The sequence below is a fragment of the Plectropomus leopardus genome, chromosome 7 (genome assembly GCF_026936395.1).
Source record: "Plectropomus leopardus strain MGB_pleo_1.0 chromosome 7, ASM2693639v1, whole genome shotgun sequence".
Lineage (NCBI taxonomy): Eukaryota > Metazoa > Chordata > Actinopteri > Perciformes > Serranidae > Plectropomus > Plectropomus leopardus.
The window spans coordinates 37,214,655-37,234,170 of NC_142182.1; the positions used below are offsets into that span (position 1 = coordinate 37,214,655).

Here is a 19,516-nt window from a genome sequence, read left to right on the forward strand (position 1 = left end):
TTCTGTTTTCACTGTTAATTGGGCTAGTTAGTCGGCTTACACTGAATGTCTATAACCTGTAATCTAAAATCTTAATACACTCAACATAATTTGTACAAAAAATAACTCAATGCTATTTGACAGTAAAATTCTGGCAACTCTCCTTGTAATATATCACTCAAACACATCAATTAGCCTGTTAACCCAATGAATTTACATAACACTATCAACATCCATGAAAAAAATCCATGCCAGGCAAAAGTTGTATTTAATATTTTAATGACCAAAATGATCATGAATATTCAACAAGTTATATATATATATATATATATATATATATATATATATCTATATATATAGCAATATATATATATATATAAAAAGATATAAAGATAGATAGATAGATAGATAGATAGATAGATAGATAGATAGATAGATATAAAGTGCTCAGTATGTTGCTTACATATCAGCTGGATGGTTTCGATTTCTGAAGTTGAACTGTCTACTACTACAGTCCACACTCAGATAGAAGTCCAAGGTTTTGAAAAGTCCTTTGGCACAAAAGTGTCCTTAAACTGTCAAAATGTTTCCAAGGTGCTACCTCCTCCTGTTCCATCCTGGAGCTGTTGATGCAAAGGGGCAGCAAGGGAGCAGTAACTGTTACTGTATGTGGACATCAAGAGTTTTGCCAGGTTGGATGGACTGAGTTACAGCAATGGACCTAACACCAGCATAAAGGGAGAGAGCAGAGATAAAACTTACTATATAAAGTTGTTTCATTTATATTTAAGTTGTGATGAGAATTAATTGCAAAATATTTAAATTACAGTACTTTTACAATTATTGACCCCAATGATAAATTATTTCACAGCACCAAAATAGCTAAAATAAACACTTTGTCAGCTTCGGGCTGGATAATATATATTACAGCCATATCGTGATATGATACCTCATGTGGTGTGGGATTTTGGATATGGTAATATGGTGATAAGCATAAAGGGCTGTCCACACCAAGAACTATAAAGTTAAAGATAACTATAACTATAGCAATATAAACATCCACGCTGATGAACGATATCTCTCTGTAAACAGTTGCACCAAGTACGCACTGTGCACTCCAGCTGTGTCAGCAGTGTAGGGGAATGGATATTGATTATTGATGAATAAAAAGGATATTGAGGACCTCTTATTGCTGCATGTTGTGAAGAGAAAGAAAAAGAAAGGGTATGGGTTCACATATTTCTTCAAAGAAGAGATGAGTAAGGAGAATCACTCTGTTATGAGTGTTGTCGTCTTTGAAGACAAGTTTTATTCATACTTTTGTATGAGTCATCCTGGCAATTGTAAAAGAGGACATCGACAAGGACAAAACAAACTTCAGAGACCCCATCAGCGCCAAAGATCATTTCGCAGCATGTCTCAGGTACAATGACACTCTTTCAATGTTTAATTTGCAGCCTAATATTACGTTGCAAGTGTTAAATAAGTTGTATATCCCAGTAGTTAAGACTGAATGATTAGCGTAAGAGACTATTAAAAGAAATGTTTCTTGTCATCAATTAGCTTAAAATTTGGATTTATTTAACACCAAAATCATACACCCGTGCACAAACTAAGTCATTTTGTGTTGCACACTTAAATAAAAATTCTGCGTAATTTTTTTTTTTTTTCTTTACTTGGTATTGCAAAATACTTAAACCTTGCAATACATCCGTCCAGGTCAGCCTCTTTGTTGACTAGTATATTCCCTCTTGTGGCAGAAGTGGGCAACAACTCATCTTCATATGTACGCTGGCTTCAGCCGGATTTCGATTGGCTGTCAAGTGTTTCTTTCGTTCATCAAATTGCTCTGAATGTGATCCCAACAATATCATCTGCCACTGTTGTTATAGTTGTGGTGTGGACTCAGCCATCCACTTGAGTTTTAAAGGATATTTAAAACCATATCTTTATAGTTTCCTTCAAAGTTAATGTTCTCGGTGTGGACGGCCCTCAAGTGTTGTCTTTTCCTGGTACTAAAGGCTGTATTACAGTAAAGTGAGGTCATTTGCTTACCTTACCAGACCGTTCTAGCTGTTCTATTTTTTGCCTTTACCCAGTTATTATATAGATATTATAGATGATTATTAATTAAAAATCTCTTTGTGTAAATATTTTATGAAAGCAATAGTCACCCCCACATTACAGTCACAATATGAATATTGAGGGTTTTAGTCAAAAATACTAGGATATTTTATTTTCTTAATAATGCCAACTAACCGGTAGTCAAAATAAAATCTGGGTCTTGAGTAAACTGATAGGGCCTATATAATTTAAGAAACTAATTCCCTCTGCTTTGACATCATTACCATGTCTTACAACTCCTGAGCACACTACTACTAACTTAAGTCATTCCCAAATTGACTGTCTCATCGATAATGCTACTGGCTCACTGCGATCAGCTCTAGCACTGTTGCACCTTCAAGAAGAAAATAATGAAACAAAAAAATTAGCCCCATGGTTTAACCTCCAGATTCGCAAATTGAAACAAACATCGCGAAAATTTGAAAGACATTGGCGTTCGACCAAACTGGAAGAGTCCCGTTTAGTCTGGCTGGACAGTCTTAAAGTCTATAAGAAGGCCCTCCGCCATGCCAGGGCAAACTATTATTCATCACTAATTGAGGAAAACAAAAACAATCCCAGGTTTCTTTTCAACACTGTAGCCAGGTTGACTCAGAGTCACAGCTCCATAGAGCCCTGTATTCCTTCGGCCCTAAGCAGTGACGACTTTATGAATTTCTTTAATAATAAAATCATAACTATTCGAGATAAAATCCATCACCTCTTACCCTCAACTGACCTGACCCCGAACTCAGATAGCCTGATTATGGCAGCAAGGCCCGAAATTTATCTAGACCATTTCTCCCCCATTGACCTTCATCAACTCTATACTTTGGTTTCTGCATCTAAGCCATCAACATGCCTGCTAGACCCCATCCCAACTAAGCTCCTTAAGGAAGTTTTACCTTTATTAGACAACTTTTTATTAGATATAATCAGCGGCGTCTTTATTGACAGGTTATGTACCCCAGTCTTTTAAAGTAGCTGTCATTAAACCTCTTCTAAAGAAGCCCACTCTCGATCCTGAGATTTTAGCTAACTATAGACCGATATCTAATCTCCCCTTTATTTCTAAAATCCTTGAGAGAGTGGTTGCTCTGTGACTTTCTCCGAGACAACAGTTTATTCGAGGACTTTCAGTCAGGCTTTAGAGTTCATCATAGCACAGAGACGGCACTAGTAAAAATTAATAACGACTTATTTATCGCTTCTGACACAGGTCTGATCTCTGTTTTAATCCTATTAGATCTCAGTGCTGCATTTGACACCATTGACCATCAAATCTTACTGCACAGACTTGAAACCTCAATTGGCCTTAAAGGAACGTCACTAGCCTGGTTTAAGTCATACTTATCAGATCGTTCCCAATTTGTTCACATCAATGATCAACCCTCCGCACATACAAGGTCTGCTTTGGAGTGCCACAAGGTTCGTGCTTGGACCAATCCTTTTCACTTTATATATGCTTCCTCTAGGCAACATAATTAGAAAACATTCCTTAAATTTCCATTGTTATGCTGATGATAAGCAATTATATCTATCTATGAAACCAGATGAAACTGATCAGCTATCTAGACTTCAAACATGTCTTAAGGATGTAAAAGCCTGGATGAGCCGTAATTTCCTGATCGTTGAATTCAGACAAAACTGAAAGTTATTGTTCTTGGCCCAAAACACCTCAGAAGCTCCTTTTCCAAGAATTTAATTTCTCTAGATGGCATTACCTTGGCCTCTAGCACAACTGTAAGGAACCTCGGAGTTTTATTTGACCAGGATTTTTCCTTTGCCTCCCATATAAAACAAACTTCAAGGACGGCTTTCTTTCACTTGCGTAACATCGCAAAAATTAGACATATCCTATCCCAAACAGATGCTGAAAAATTAGTACATGCATTTGTCACCTCTAGGCTGGATTACTGTAATTCCCTATTATTTGGTTGCCCAAACAAATCTCTTAGGTTTCTCCAACTGGTGCAGAATGCTGCTGCTCGTGTTTTAACGGGAAGCAAGAAAAGGGATCATATTTCTCCTGTTTTAGCTTCTCTGCACTGGCTCCCTGTGAAATCCAGGATTGAATTTAAAATCCTCCTCCTTACTTACAAAGCTCTAAATGGTCAGGCTCCATCCTATTTGTCACAGCTCATAGTTCCTTACCAACCCCTCAAGATCACTGCGCTCTGAAAAGCGCGGGGTTACTTGTGGTTCCCAAAATTTCCAAAATTAGGTTAGGAACCAGAGCCTTCAGCTACCATGCTCCTCTCCTATGGAACCATCTTCCATTTTCGGTCAGGGGAGGCAGACACCGTTTCAACTTTTAAGGGTAGACTTAAGACCTTCCTCTTTGATAAAGCTTATAATTAGGGCTGGCTCAGGCTGCCTGGACCCAGCCCATAGTTAAACTGACATAGGTTTAACCTGGGGACTTCCTCTGATCGCTGAGCTCCTTTCCTTCTCTCAATGCCGCCATCAGAAATCATGCATGTCTGTTTACTGCATTGCCATGTGCAAAGCTTAGCTCTGTGATTAGCTATGTGGTACTCTCTCACTACCTGGGGCTCATGATTACAGAGCCTGGGTCTGTTGAACTGCACTCAGCTAATCCAAAGTTGCCTCTCGGGGCTCCTGCTCCTTGTTTCCTAGTTTCCCTGGATCCTGGCCGTAACCTTGACTGTGCCTGACCCGTGGTGATAGCTGTGCTGATGCCCACGACCCTGCCTTTTGGTTGTGCTCGTGCTGTGGCTGTACTGATTCTGTGACCCCCCTCGCCCTGATCGTGGTCTGGTCCTGGTTCTTGCCGATGCTGTGATCTTGCCTTTGGACAACTCCTTTCACATATGCATGAGACTGTTATCATCTCTATCAACATCATCATAGAGAGCAATTACTAATTTCACACCTACCATTATTGTAATATGACATGCATCTGTTTCTATTATTCTGTGCCACATCCCACCCCCCCTCCCCTCCCTCCCCCCCCCCTCTTTCTCTTTCCTTTTTTGCCATGGTTGTATTTCACTTGCTATTTACGACATCTATTGCTCGTCTGTCCATCCTGGAAGAGGGATCCCTCACTATCCTCTACCGCTCTTCCTGAGGTTTCTTCCTCTTTTTTTTCCCCGTTACAGGGGTTCTTTTTGGGGAGTTTTTCCTTGGGTGATGGGAGGGTCTAAGGGCAGAGGGATGTCATACACTGTAAAGCCCTCTGAGGCAAACCATGTTTTGTGATAATGGGCTATATAAATAAAACTGACTTTATAAAACTGACTTTATAATTTGCATGCCAACAAAGCATAATGTACAAAGTTGGTGAGAATGTAGTTAATATTCTTCTAATTATATTACTTCATCCAACCGCAAACCCATCTGTGGATTAGCTGTGGTTAGTGGGTAACTGTGATAACTCAGTTTCTAAAAGTACACAGTATAAATCACAACACTTAAGTCAACATTAACTGAAAGTGTGTATGATAGAAAACCTTTGTGTGGAATCACTCACCATAAATGCCTCAACTTTATAATGAAACACTTCCACACTGAGGACTCAGGGAGAAGAACTTCCAGCACCAGGACAACACTAAGAGGAACTTTTAATAGTCCCAGCTCAATGTTCTAATATGTGAGAAAAGAGAAAGTTTTACAATTTTATCTATTTATTCACAGCATAATGATTTACTTTTTCTAGAGTTCTAAATCTTACCTAAAAAAGTAATAATGGCAAAAAGGGTTCAGTTGAGGACCACTCAGCTTCGGGACCACTGGATGTATTTGGCTCAGCCTACTGGAAGGGAAACAATACTTGAGACTTAGAATTAAAATGTGATGTATACATTTTTAATTGTATTTTAAATATGAAACTAACTTACTAGCTCCATTCTGAAATGGTGACATCAGAGGTGATTTTTGCCAGACTCAGACTACTAAGTATTTTTAATAAGCATTAATGTTATTTATTAAACTTGATTGCCACTGGATGTTTTTTAAATTGCTCAGTGTATGCGGTAGCTATAAAAAACACATTCATTTGAGCTCTTTTATTATGCTAAATTGTGAACAGCATGTTCAGATTTTAATGTTTAAATCACAAACACAAGTACTCCAACACCTGTGTGAGAAAGTTGTCATAAGAAATTAATGAACAACAATCAGTTTAGCTCAAATTGTTTACAGCACAGTGCAATAAAACTAAATGTGTACCTTCACAACACTATACCAAACATTTTGTCCAAGGAAAAGTTAACTTTCATCTTAAGCTTTCAATACATTTTTTGGTAATATTTTAATGACAAAAAATCTGCAGTGTATACAACATACACAACCCTGAAACATGGTTTCAACACATGCTTCCTTTAACAGTTAGAGTCATAAGGTTATATCTATGTCCACTCATGGTCTGCAAGGTCTGCAATCAGAGTCAGCACCCTGGGATTGACTGAGAGTACTTTTTTTTCTTCCACTCAACTTTGGTGCCTCTCTCAGGATTTGTAGAGAAGAAACACCTTAATTATTGCATAAATAACAACTGAGAAGTGAACTCAAATAACTTGTGTTGTTGAACAATGTAACAAAAAAGAAACTGTACCTTTGAAGGAAGTCCAACATTGAGCGCAGTTCCACTGGGTAGTGTATGTTAAACAGTAGTAACTCCCGAAGAGCAGGCAGAGGGCTGCCACGGAGGAAGTGATGTATTTGTTTGCAATGTTTTGGTCGATGCGCTCCGTGTAAAAGGTTGAGTGTACTAATTCTTTCACATCGTTGATATTGCAGCTCATCTCTTCAAACATCTTCTTCATTCGCTCTTTTTTTGTTTTTTGCTGACTCTTTGCAGTCTCAGAGAGTGGCAAATATTTTAGTTCCCAGTTGATACAGCTATATGTGTCCTGAACTTGCTTTCTAGATATCTGGAATTTCTTCGGTGTCACCCTCATCTGATGCTGCCTTGCGTTTCATTATCTTTGGTGTGTTGAGTCGTTTAACATTTTCAACCCGCGCTTGAAGTTGCTTTACTATGAATGATGAATGACGAATGATACCCAGCTCCAACAACACCCTTAATGACATCCTGTACAGATTTTGGATACTTGGCCACCATTCTTTTGCCTATATCTGTAGTGTTGCGCTTGGTTAGATTGTTTCACACCTTCATAATTTCAGAAACCACAATCCTGACCATCTCTCGTCGTGGACTGGGTCTTTTCTGCCTTTCCAAACTCTGCATTATCTCTTCAGGTAGCTTCTGCCATGGTATCTGGAAACTGTCTACCCAGTTTGGCACAGAAGTGAAACAGCTTCCCAAGGGTGCTGAGGTGGTTGTGGATGATGCTGGTGAGACAGGAACTGAGGGTGGAGAGGAACAGACAGACACCGAAGAGGGACACGTGTGGTTGAAGCTGAAAGTAGTTGAGTCTGTAACAGAAGAATAACGGAACTTTGAAAACATTAACAAAGGTAACTGTCTAATTTAGTTACAAGAACAATATTTTTTTCACTATATAACCTCTGCATGTCGTAATTGTTTGTGTTATGTTTGCACATACTGTGTAAAAGAATTTCCTCTTTAATGACAAATAAATTATTTATTTATCTAAACCCTGAATGATGTTATGCTGCTCTCTTGGAATGTATAGTTTTACTAGTTAGTTTGTCCTCTAATGTGTTTGCAATTTTTAAATGTTGTAAAATTTTGTTAATGTACAATTACTGCTGTAGACCCAGGGAGCAACAGGCCATTTGGCTTGGATTGGCTTCAACAATGGCATCAAGTCGCCATCTGTAATGTACTGCAGATCATCTGTGGTCTCTACTCCAAGTGCCTTTAAAGCATCTTGTACTGAATTGAGGACTACTACAGGAAGATCTGGAAGCACTGCAGCAACTGCACTGCTTATATTCTCTATTTGTGATTTGGCCATATCTATCAGATATACAGACAAACAATCAAAAAAAAAGAATTTGGCCTTTGGCCTACTGACATTGAAGCATCTACTCTGACAATACACTGTGCTTCAGTGGGACAACCTGGTATCCATTTTTCATGTAAGATGTAAATGGCCATATGTCAGTCGGTTCATTAATGTGTGGGCATTTAAATCTTACACTTTCTTTTTTCACTGAGTTCATGTGGTAGTGTTCAAGAAATTCTGCTCTCATCAGAAAATGAAGTGCAGAATCATCTTTCACTACAGTGAGGATGAGTTCACCAAACTCCACTGGGTCATCATTCCTAATGACAACAAATTGGCCCTTCTTGTATGCTATTCCATTGTATTGCACATCTACAGGAATCCTTGAAACTGTTTCAGTGATGTCACATTGTAAGACTGTCTCTTTAACTTGTTCACTGTAAAACTCAGAGTAACACATATTTTTACAATTTCTTCATCCGATATAGACAAATCTTTCAGGAATTCTTCTCTTCAACAATGTTCTGAATGGTAGATGCTGGAATTAAATGTTGTCCCTGTAACTTGATATAAAACATACACACATTTCTGAGATACAAGTCACTAAAATCAGACATGTTCTCTATTGTGTCTTCTTCAGCATTTGACACACTGGGCAATTTCCTGCATTGAAGTGAAGCTATGCTCAGTTGTAGAAATTCAGAAGATGTATCCTTGAATGGCCCTCAAAGCACATTTACAGAACAATTTCTGTGTTTTCTAGAGATATGGGCAGTGAAGGAAGATTTTACAGTGAACACAGATTCGCCCCTCTGCTATGTGCTCGTTTAGGTGAGCAACTAACTCTTGCACTCACTGTGTTCACAAAGTGAAACTGTGCATTTTAATGCTGCCAACGCAACATCCTGATCAGCTGAAGACGTGCCATTATGGTGGCAAAAGAAATTACTTTAGTGCAGAGTATCCAGAAAAACAACTGCTTGCAACCAATTTCAACACACTTGAAAATGCAACGGGGTTCATTGCGATGCAGTTTGCAATGCAGAACGTGCCTTCACAGACTGAGCAGATTTTCCACAAATGCAGCAAGAATACATCTTTCAACACTGGCCCATTAGGCATAAGTTAACAGAAAATGAACAGTAAACTTAGCTAACATTACCACGACATGTCCTTGCATGTGTAGCAGCATAGAGGTGTTTATCTGCTGTCATTTGCCTGCTGGTAATGAGCCCTGCTGGTGGCCGTGATGAGGTGGGCTGGTATAAAAGCGGCCTTCCTCCCACCAGTTCTTCCTTTTGCGCCTCCCTCCGTCATCACCGGCGCGTCACTTCCGTGCCAGAGGTCGCTTGGCCGACAGGTATGGCTGCACGCTGCTTCACCTCGCAGGTTGTTTGTGTCTGTTTGTGTGCTTACGGCGTTGGTGTTGTGTTGTAGGGCGATTGCCTGTGCGCTGCTCCGTGCCTCGTGTAGGTGCTGCTGCATTTGTTGGCCGTGGTAAGTGTCCTCTCTCTCTCTGCGGTATGGTTGATGCTATTAATTGGCTAATTCTAGTGTGGTCACAGGTAAACGCTGGTCGCTGCCCGGAGTCCTCTCTCTCCCGCCCTCCTCTCGTGTGTGTCTGTGTGTGTGCCGGCTGTGACCGAAAAGGTATGTGTGTCTGGTAGTGCGCACCGCATCATGTTTAGTCATTTAGCCATGCTAATAGCATTTTTCTTGGTTAGGTCTGAATGTAACCAGCTGATCGGGGCCGCTGCTGTTTTGTTTTGTTTTGTTTTGTTTTGTTTTGTTTTGTTCTCTTCTCTTCTCTTCTCTTCGTCTCCCCCGCTGCTTGTCTCCACCGCTTCTGCTTTGCCCTGCTGCTGCTTGGCTTCCAGGGCACGGCGTAAAGGCTTAATTGCTTGTTCAAACGAGTTCGGTAAAGTTGGAAAGATATTCACAGATTCGGACTTCCGGCATCAATAACTCATTAGTGATACGTTGTCAAAACATAAACGAGGCCTCTTTCCCATCGTTGTAAGGTAGACAATGTGCTACAAGCCCAGTTTTATCAAAAGTAGCTGTCTTTCAAGCTGCAGAAATAACATTGGTGTCAATGAGCAGCCGGCTGTGAGACGAGTGGATAGGGACCGTCTGCAAATTGCAAAACCGCTACAGCAGCGAAGAGAAACACTACACAGATATTCAATAACTTCAGTCTTATGCACTGTAGTGTCACCAAATTTACTGCAGCCATCAACTGGCTGCTGCTGATCATACTACAACACTTGGTTTGATATTTTTTAAAAAAATCATAATTTTATGAATTTTTATTAATAATAAAATTCAATAACTCCACTTTTATGTACTGTAGTGTCACCAAAATCATTGCAGCCATCAACTGGATGCTGCTGATCATACTACAACTCTTGGTTTGATATTTTAAAAAAAAATCATAATTTTATGAATTTTTATTAATAATAAAATTCAATAACTCCACTTTTATGCACTGTAGTGTCACCAAAATCATTGCAGCCATCAACTGGATGCTGCTGATCATACTACAACACTTGGTTTGATTTTTTCTTTTAAAAATCATAATTTTATGAATTTTTATTAATAATAAAATTCAATAACTCCACTTTTATGCACTGTAGTGTCACCAAATTTACTGCAGCCATCAACTGGATGCTGCTGATCATACTACAACTCTTGGTTTGATATTTTTTTCAAAAAATCATAATTTTATGAATTTTTATTAATAATAAAATTTAATAACTTCTCTTTTATGTACTGTAGTGTCACCAAAATCACTACAGCCATCAACTGGCTGCTGCTGATCATACTACAACTCTTGGTTTGATATTTTTTTTTAAATCATAATTTTATGGAATTTTTATTTGTAATAAAATGTAATAACTCCACTCTTATGTACTGTATGATTTTTTATTAATAATACATTCATATAACTTCACTTTTACATACTGTAGAAGAATTAAACTCTGTCCAACCATCAACTTGCTCCTGCTGATCATACTACAACACTTTGATATATAAAACAAAAACAACAACATAATTTTAAAGAATTTATATTAATAATAAAATTCAATAACTTCCCTCTTGTGTACTGTAGAAAATTGAAACTTTGTCCAACTATCAACCGGCTCCTGTTGATCATAAGAGCCTGTCTTGCCTACAGCCTCTTCAGCTATGGCTGTTGCACATCACACAATACCAAAAAGGCGTATCTTTGTTTGGTAATTGGGCTGTCGTCCATGATTTTTAAAAAATATCAAACCAAGTGTTGTAGTATGACCAGCAGCATCCAGTTGATGGCTGCAGTAAATTTGGTACACTACAGTGCATAAAGTGGAGTTATTAAATTTTATTATTAATAAAAATACCATAAAATTATTATTTAAAAAAAATATCAAACCAAGAGTTGTAGTATGATCAGCAGCAGCCAGTTGATGGCTGCAATGATTTTGGTGACACTACAGTGCATAAAAGTGGAGTTATTGAATTTTATTATTAATAAAAATTCATAAAATTATGATTTTTTAAAAAAATATCAAACCAAGTGTTGTAGTATGATCAGCAGCATCCAGTTGATGGCTGCAATGATTTTGGTGACACTACAGTACATAAAAGTGGAGTTATTGAATTTTATTATTAATAAAAATTCATAAAATTATGATTTTTTTAAAAAAATATCAAACCAAGAGTTGTATGATCAGCAGCATCCAGTTGATGGCTGCAGTAAATTTGGTGACACTACAGTACATAAAAGTGAGTTATTGAATTTATTATTAATAAAATTCATAAATTATGATTTTTTGAAAAATATCAAACCAAGTGTTGTAGTATGATCAGCAGCAGCCAGTTGATGGCTGCAGTAAATTTATGGTGACACTTTATAGTGCATAGTGGAGTTATTGAATTTTATTATTAATAAAATTCATAAAATTATGATTTTTAAAAATATCAAACCAAGTGTTGTAGTATGATCAGCAAGCATCCAGTTGATATTGTAGTGATTTTGGTGACACTACAGTGCATAAAAGAGAAGTTATTAAATTTTATTATTAATAAAAATTCTTAAAATTATGATTTTTTAAATAAATATCAAACCAAGAGTTGTAGTATGATCAGCAGCATCCAGTTGATGGCTGCAGTAAATTTGGTGACACTACAGTGCATAAAAGTGGAGTTATTGAATTTTATTATTAATAAAAAATCATAAAATTATGATTTTTGAAAAATATCAAACCAAGAGTTGTAGTATGATCAGCAGCATCCAGTTGATGGCTGCAGTAAATTTGGTGACACTATAGTGCATAAAAGTGGAGTTATTGAATTTTATTATTAATAAAAATTCCATAAAATTAAGATTTTAAAAAAAATATCAAACCAAGAGTTGTAGTAGTATGAGATCAGCAGTAATCCAGTTGATGGCTGCAGTAAATTTGGTGACACTACAGTGCATAAAAGTGGAGTTATTGAATTTTATTATTAATAAAAATTCCATAAAATTATGATTTAAAAAAAAATATCAAACCAAGAGTTGTAGTATGATCAGCAGCAGCCAGTTGATGGCTGCAATGATTTGGTGACACTACAGTGCATAAAAGTGGATTTATTGAATTTTATTATTAATAAAAATTCATAAAATTATGATTTTTTTAAAAAATATCAAACCAAGTGTTGTAGTATGATCAGCAGCATCCAGTTGATGGCTGCAATGATTTTGGTGACACTACAGTACATAAAAGTGGAGTTATTTAATTTTATTATTAATAAAAATTCATAAAATTATGATTTTTTAAAAAAAATATCAAACCAAGAGTTGTATGATCAGCAGCATCCAGTTGATGGCTGCAGTAAATTTGGTGACACTACAGTACATAAAAGTGGAGTTATTGAATTTTATTATTAATAAAAATTCATAAAATTATGATTTTTTGAAAAAAATATCAAACCAAGTGTTGTAGTATGATCAGCAGCAGCCAGTTGATGGCTGCAGTAAATTTGGTGACACTACAGTGCATAAAAGTGGAGTTATTGAATTTTATTATTAATAAAATTCATAAAATTATGATTTTTTTAAAAAATATCAAACCAAGTGTTGTAGTATGATCAGCAGCATCCAGTTGATGGCTGTAGTGATTTTGGTGACACTACAGTGCATAAAAGAGAAGTTATTAAATTTTATTATTAATAAAAATTCTTAAAATTATGATTTTTTAAATAAATATCAAACCAAGAGTTGTAGTATGATCAGCAGCATCCAGTTGATGGCTGCAGTAAATTTGGTGACACATAGTGCATAAAAAGTGGGTTATTGAATTTTATTATTAATAAAAATTCATAAAATTATGATTTTTTGAAAAAAATATCAAACCAAGAGTTGTAGTATGATCAGCAGCATCCAGTTGATGGCTGCAGTAAATTTGGTGACACTATAGTGCATAAAAGTGGAGTTATTGAATTTTATTATTAATAAAAATTCCATAAAATTAAGATTTTAAAAAAAATATCAAACCAAGAGTTGTAGTATGATCAGCAGCATCCAGTTGATGGCTGTAGTGATTTTGGTGACACTACAGTGCATAAGTAGAAGTTAGTTAAATTTTATTATTAATAAAAATTTAAAATTATGATTTTTTAAATAAATATCAAACCAAGAGTTGTAGTATGATCAGCAGCATCCAGTTGATGGCTGCAGTAAATTTGGTGACACTACAGTGCATAAAAGTGGAGTTATTGAATTTTATTATTAATAAAAAATCATAAAATTATGATTTTTTGAAAAAAATATCAAACCAAGAGTTGTAGTATGATCAGCAGCATCCAGTTGATGGCTGCAGTAAATTTGGTGACATCGATAGTGCATAAAAGTGAGTTATTGAATTTATATTATTAATAAAAATTCGCATAAAAATTAAGATTTTAAAAAAATATCAAACCAGAGTTGTAGTATGATCAGCAGCATCCAGATGATGGCTGCAGTAAATTTGGTGACACTACAGTGCATAAAAGTGGAGTTACTGAATTTTATTATTAATAAAAATTCCATAAAATTATGATTTAAAAAAAAAATATCAAACCAAGAGTTGTAGTATGATCAGCAGCAGCCAGTTGATGGCTGCAATGATTTTGGTGACACTACAGTACATAAAAGAGAAGTTATTAAACTTTATTATTAATAAAAATTCTTAAAATTATGATTTTTAAAAAAAATATCAAACCAAGTGTTGTAGTATGATCAGCAGCAGCCAGTTGATGGCTGTAGTGATTTTGGTGACACTACAGTGCATAAAAGTGGAGTTATTGAATTTTATTATTAAGAAAAATTCCATAAAATTATGATTTAAAAAAAAATATCAAACCAAGAGTTGTAGTATGATCAGCAGCATCCAGTTGATGGCTGCAGTAAATTTGGTGACACTACAGTACATAAAAGTGGAGTTATTGAATTTTATTATTAATAAAAATTCTTAAAATTATGAAAAAATGTTTTTAATATCAAACCAAGTGTTGTAGTATGATCAGCAGGAACCAGATGATGGTTGGACAGAGTTTAATTCTTCTGCAGTGCATAAAGAAGTTATTGCATTTTATTATAAAGTTTCTTAAAATTATATATATATATATATATATATATATGTAATTTATTTATTATATTTATACAAGTGCTGTAGTATGATCAACAGGAGCCAGTTGAAGGCTGCAGTGATTTTGGTGACACTACAGTGCATAAGACTGAAGTTATTGAATATCTGTGCAGTGTTTCTCTTCGCTGCTGTAGCGGTTTTGCAATTTGCAGACGGTCCCTATCCACTCGTCTCACCGCCGGCTGCTCATTGACACCAATGTTATTTCTGCAGCTTGAAAGACAGCTACTTTTGATAAAACTGGGCTTGTAGCACATTGTCTACCTTACAACGATGGGAAAGAGGCCTCGTTTATGTTTTGACAACGTATCACTAATGAGTTATTGATGCCGGAAGTCCGAATCTGTGAATATCTTTCCAACTTTACCGAACTCTCCGCTGCTGCTTGTCTCCACCGCTTCTGCTTTGCCCTGCTGCTGCTTGGCTTCCAGGGCACAGCGTGAAGGCTTAATTGCTTGTTCAAACGTCCTGTGCGTGACGGCTGCTCGGCCGCACGCCAGGGGCGAAGCACAATTTTAAATATTGTATGTACAAGTGTGTGAGTGTGTAAACGTGTGGGTTACGTTCGGTTACTTTTGGATTACTTGTATGGGTTAATTCGTAATTTTTTTTTTTATTACTTATGTAATTAATTTGTTAATTAGGTTAAATTGAAAGATTTTTATGTAATTTGGTCATTGTTGGGTTTGGGTTTTGTTTGTTTTTTTGTTTGTCTTTTCTTTAGCTTTCCTTTTGTTTATGGTTGGTTATATTTGTTTAAGTTCTGCTTGGGCACTTATTGATTGATATATTTTAAGTTTAAGCTTGCGACCTGTCCCTTTGATTATAATTTTTGTTAGATTCTGATTTATTATTTCTTTGTTTTGTATTGTTCTGTGGTAACCCCACTAATTTGTTTAATTTCCCTTGTTTCCAGTTGCAGAAGGCCAGTGGTGGCGGTGCTGGTGTTGGTGGTGGTCTCCCCTGTCTGCTGTGTCCCTGGGAGTGGGTTTCTTCACTGAGTGTGTCTGTCACATGTGCCTGGTGATTTAAGTTGATTCCCTTTTATTTTATTTATTTTTTTTTGGTGGATCCCTCCCCTGCACTAGCTCTTGTTCATCCACTAGGCCTCAGCCCCAATTAAGTCTTTCTCCCTTCTCCCTTACTGTGTGAATGGTTGACCAGTGCTTTTAACAAGAATTATTTAATAAATTGTTTTAATTTTTGGAACCACATCTCCTGCCTTTTGAGTTAACAAACCTGTGTGCCTTAAGTTATAAAATTAATTCTCTGGGTGAAATTCCCAGGGTGGCGTTGTCGAGCCCCTTTTTCTGGTAATATTATTCTTATATTCACTCACCCTCTCCTCGCCACACATGCAAAAACACTTTCCAAGAGCTACTTCACAGGCGAAGTCACTTCAGACAGGTGGGGGGAAAACAAAAGAAAAAAATGGGACTCTTTAATAGCTGCAGCCCTGTAACATTAACTTAAACACACTTGATTTCCACGCCATAATTCACCATCAACATCAATACCATTTTTTCTTAGCAACTGTGTCTGCCAAATTTAGGGGGAAAATATTCCAACCTACCGATTAACTTACAGTCCGAATCAAACAAACAACGGGCAGAACCAGCTAACAATATAGCTAAAGTAGATGTAAACTAATGGTTACTTTACTGGGCGGACAACGATCTTGGTAACAACCAATCGAAAACACATCTTTACCTTATGAAATTTTCATATTTCCCTGGTACATTTAGCCAAAAACGAAGTCCAAAAACTCCTGAAGGAAGCAAGGAGAGCAGAGACAAGTGAAGTTGAAACACAACTGTAACCTTAACTTTAGAGGAGGCGGAGCGAAGTGCTCTTATTGGTAGGTGTATTAAAGATGCAACGCTTTGTAGCCTACCAATCTTTGAATCAGGTGCCTTTCTTTCCACTGTACTCAAATTTGAAATGCATCCATTACAGTATGTTTTCCTGTCAAAAACTGACTATACGATATGGGGGAGGGGCTAAACAAACAACAAAGAAAATGCAGACAAACAGCTAGTATTTCATGACTGTTTACTTGCACTTCACAAAATATATAAGACCATTTAAAGATGTAGTGTTTGAGTTCAGTTAATATTTTAATATCTTATTGTCCAAACTTGAGAGAGATAATCAGCAGATATTTGATTTTGGTCCATATATCAAATGAGATGGAATCCAGCGAGTTGATTGATAAAATGTGAAGATGGAGATGGACTGTGACAAGTTGATAATATCAGGCAAACAAAGTAGCCTCAATTAAACGGCCACAAACTGTATTTTTTTTCTTCATAAAATGAATGAAAATAATACAGTGTCAGCTGTTATAGATTACAGCATATATCTGTTATCAACAGAGAGTTAGTAAAATTAATAGATATGATTTTTTTTCAAAAAATGATCGTAAAAATTACAGTATTAGCTGTTATATATTACGGCATCTTTCTGTCATCAACACAAGGTTAGTAACAGTGAAAAATTGTAATTTTTACATAAAAATGAATGCAAAAGTTACAGTACTGACTGTGATATGAATTTCGGCATTTTCCTGTTATAAACACAGTGGAAGAGTATTTAACAGTGGAGTAATGTATTTTTTCCAGAAAAAAGACTCAGAAATTACAGTTTTGACTGATATATATGTTCACAGTGTTTCACTGTTACAAACATTGTATTTAACTGTTTTAGAGTTTACAGTATTTTACTGCTGTAATTTTACAGTTTTTTACTATAAAATCTACTGACATTTTTTATAGTGAAGAAACGGAAAATTACTGTTATCCTATGTGAAAAAATTGTAATCCGGTGTGACAAAACTCTTCCAGATATATAAATTTATGTTTAATAAAAACATGTGCATTAAATCAACATTGTATATGTTTTTTCAGTGTTATCCAAAGTGACACAGGATTTTATCCCCTGCAGCGTTTTTGCGTTCACCATGAGATGCGGACAGTTGCCCAGTAAAACATGTTGTGAATATAATGTGTAATAATTCTTGAACTTTGTAATATTCTCAATATGTTTTTTTAAATCATTTGATGGACAGAGATTCATGAATTCAACTTCTTTAAATAAACATTTGACTTATTTTTACTTCACAAAGGGCTTTGGACATCAAAATTGCTCATTGTGTCATTGACCTTCAAATATCCTCCATTACATTCACACGTTGCGTTTAGTCAGATCTGATATTTCCACATGTTTGAGATTTGACTGTAGAAAATGCAAACTACTACATTTGACAGTGTTTTATTGTACATTAATAAGTGCACATCGGCAAGCGGGAGGTACTAAGACTGTTAACCCTTTGAAACCTGAGCAAATCTTTCAAAAGCAGGCAGAAAGGCAATGAGCAACTTAACAAGAAATGGCCAGAACTTCAGCAAGAAATCGGTAAAATAACAATTTAAAAAAAACAAGAAAATCACATTTAGTGCCAAAAAAAAGAAAAGAAGAAAAACCCAAAACAATACAAAAGAAATGCTTCTGTAACATATTTTTAAATACATAGGATTTATAAATATAATACTTGGACATTTTTTACTACTACATTTTAGGTCATTTTCTTCTCAACTTTTTTTGCAATTAGCAGGACATTTAACTGCTCATTGCCATTTCCCCGTGTTTTCCCCAGGTGTTAGAGGTAAAATGCTTGTGAAAGGTGTCTCAGCACAGCACAGGAAAACTAATGCCGATCCATATGGTAAAGGGTTAAGTAGTTTCCACATTGTGCATAGCCTACCACTAAGCAGACAATATAGTATGAACTGGTGGATGTACCCAGTAGGTTGTGGTAGCACCAGTTATAGCCAGTAGGAGGCGGTATGATGTCAAAGTGCATGAGGAGAACAGATGTTTGCCCTGCTCTGGCCTGGTTTCCAGTTTCTGGCTGGCTGCCGCTCAGACACACCCAAAGCTGTGCTCACATAATGACAGACCTGCTGCCCTGCAGATTTAGAGAAGCAAAACAGCAGCCGGCTGGCTCGGAACTAAACTGCTGCCCTGCTCTGTGCCGTGTATGTGGTCAGGGTGATTCCATGTTTCTGGACAGTGAAAATAGGCTGGGCAGGCTCTACATGTTCTGTAATGATATGCTGTGACACTGGAACATTTTGGTAACCTTCAGAGTCATGATTTTTATCTCACTCTCATCCTTCTGCTCTGTCCTTCTGTAGACATGAAAAGATTGCTCCCTGCAAACAAAGAAACAAGGTTTCAAATCAATGCAGACATACAACAAGAGATCTGCTGTGTGACTTACAGCTAATGAGTCCTAAACTGAATCAGTGCCTAGAGATTCAGTGAATGGTACTCCATCACTTCAGTTTGATCTGCAGCAGTTCTTCTTTTCCTTCATTCCACCACTGTGACATCACTTAATAAACCCACTGAGGGGCCACAAGGCAAAAAATGAACTGTGGTCCCTGTTGAGCACATATTCCCCAAACCCTTTTGGGCCCAGAAATCACAGTATTCCTATGCTGCAAAACTCCCCTTATTTTCCAGGTTTTCTCCTATCAGATAATTTGTGTAATTCGTGTTGTAATTTGATCAAACACTAATTGAACTGAACTGAAATATAAAGGTATTAAAATTAGACATGGGATTTCAACTTTTTGGATAACCATGGAAGTCTATTGGTACATTTATGTTCCCCAGAGGACAAATCCTAATAAGGTTTGTTAACACCCAATGTCTCATGTCGCACCGTGAGTATTTGTGCTTTTAACTAAAACATCTCAACAACTGCTGGATGGAATAAGATGAAATTCACAGCCCTGTCTCCTAGAAATTATCTTTATATACAACTCGTCTGATACATTTTGAGGGAAACATAATGCTGGGTTAATTATGTTTTCT

At 36.5% G+C, this 19,516-nt stretch overlaps 2 long non-coding RNA genes across 3 annotated transcripts; one reads left to right on the forward strand and one right to left on the reverse strand.

Moving 5' to 3' along the window:
• Positions 1-385: 385 nt before the first annotated feature.
• On the reverse strand, positions 386-9,553 carry LOC121949735 (uncharacterized). Of its 2 annotated transcripts, XR_006106292.2 has the most exons (5): positions 9,145-9,553; positions 6,662-7,485; positions 5,780-5,860; positions 5,579-5,691; positions 386-700 (listed from the first exon to the last, which is right to left on the reverse strand). It is a non-coding gene; the product is annotated as an uncharacterized LOC121949735 (long non-coding RNA). The 2 variants fall into 2 exon arrangements; XR_015777104.1 differs by having other exon boundaries at positions 5,780-7,485.
• LOC148189255 (uncharacterized) lies at positions 9,289-9,624 on the forward strand. Its single transcript, XR_015777105.1, has 3 exons — positions 9,289-9,342; positions 9,420-9,479; positions 9,548-9,624. It is a non-coding gene; the product is annotated as an uncharacterized LOC148189255 (long non-coding RNA).
• Positions 9,625-19,516: the final 9,892 nt, after the last annotated feature.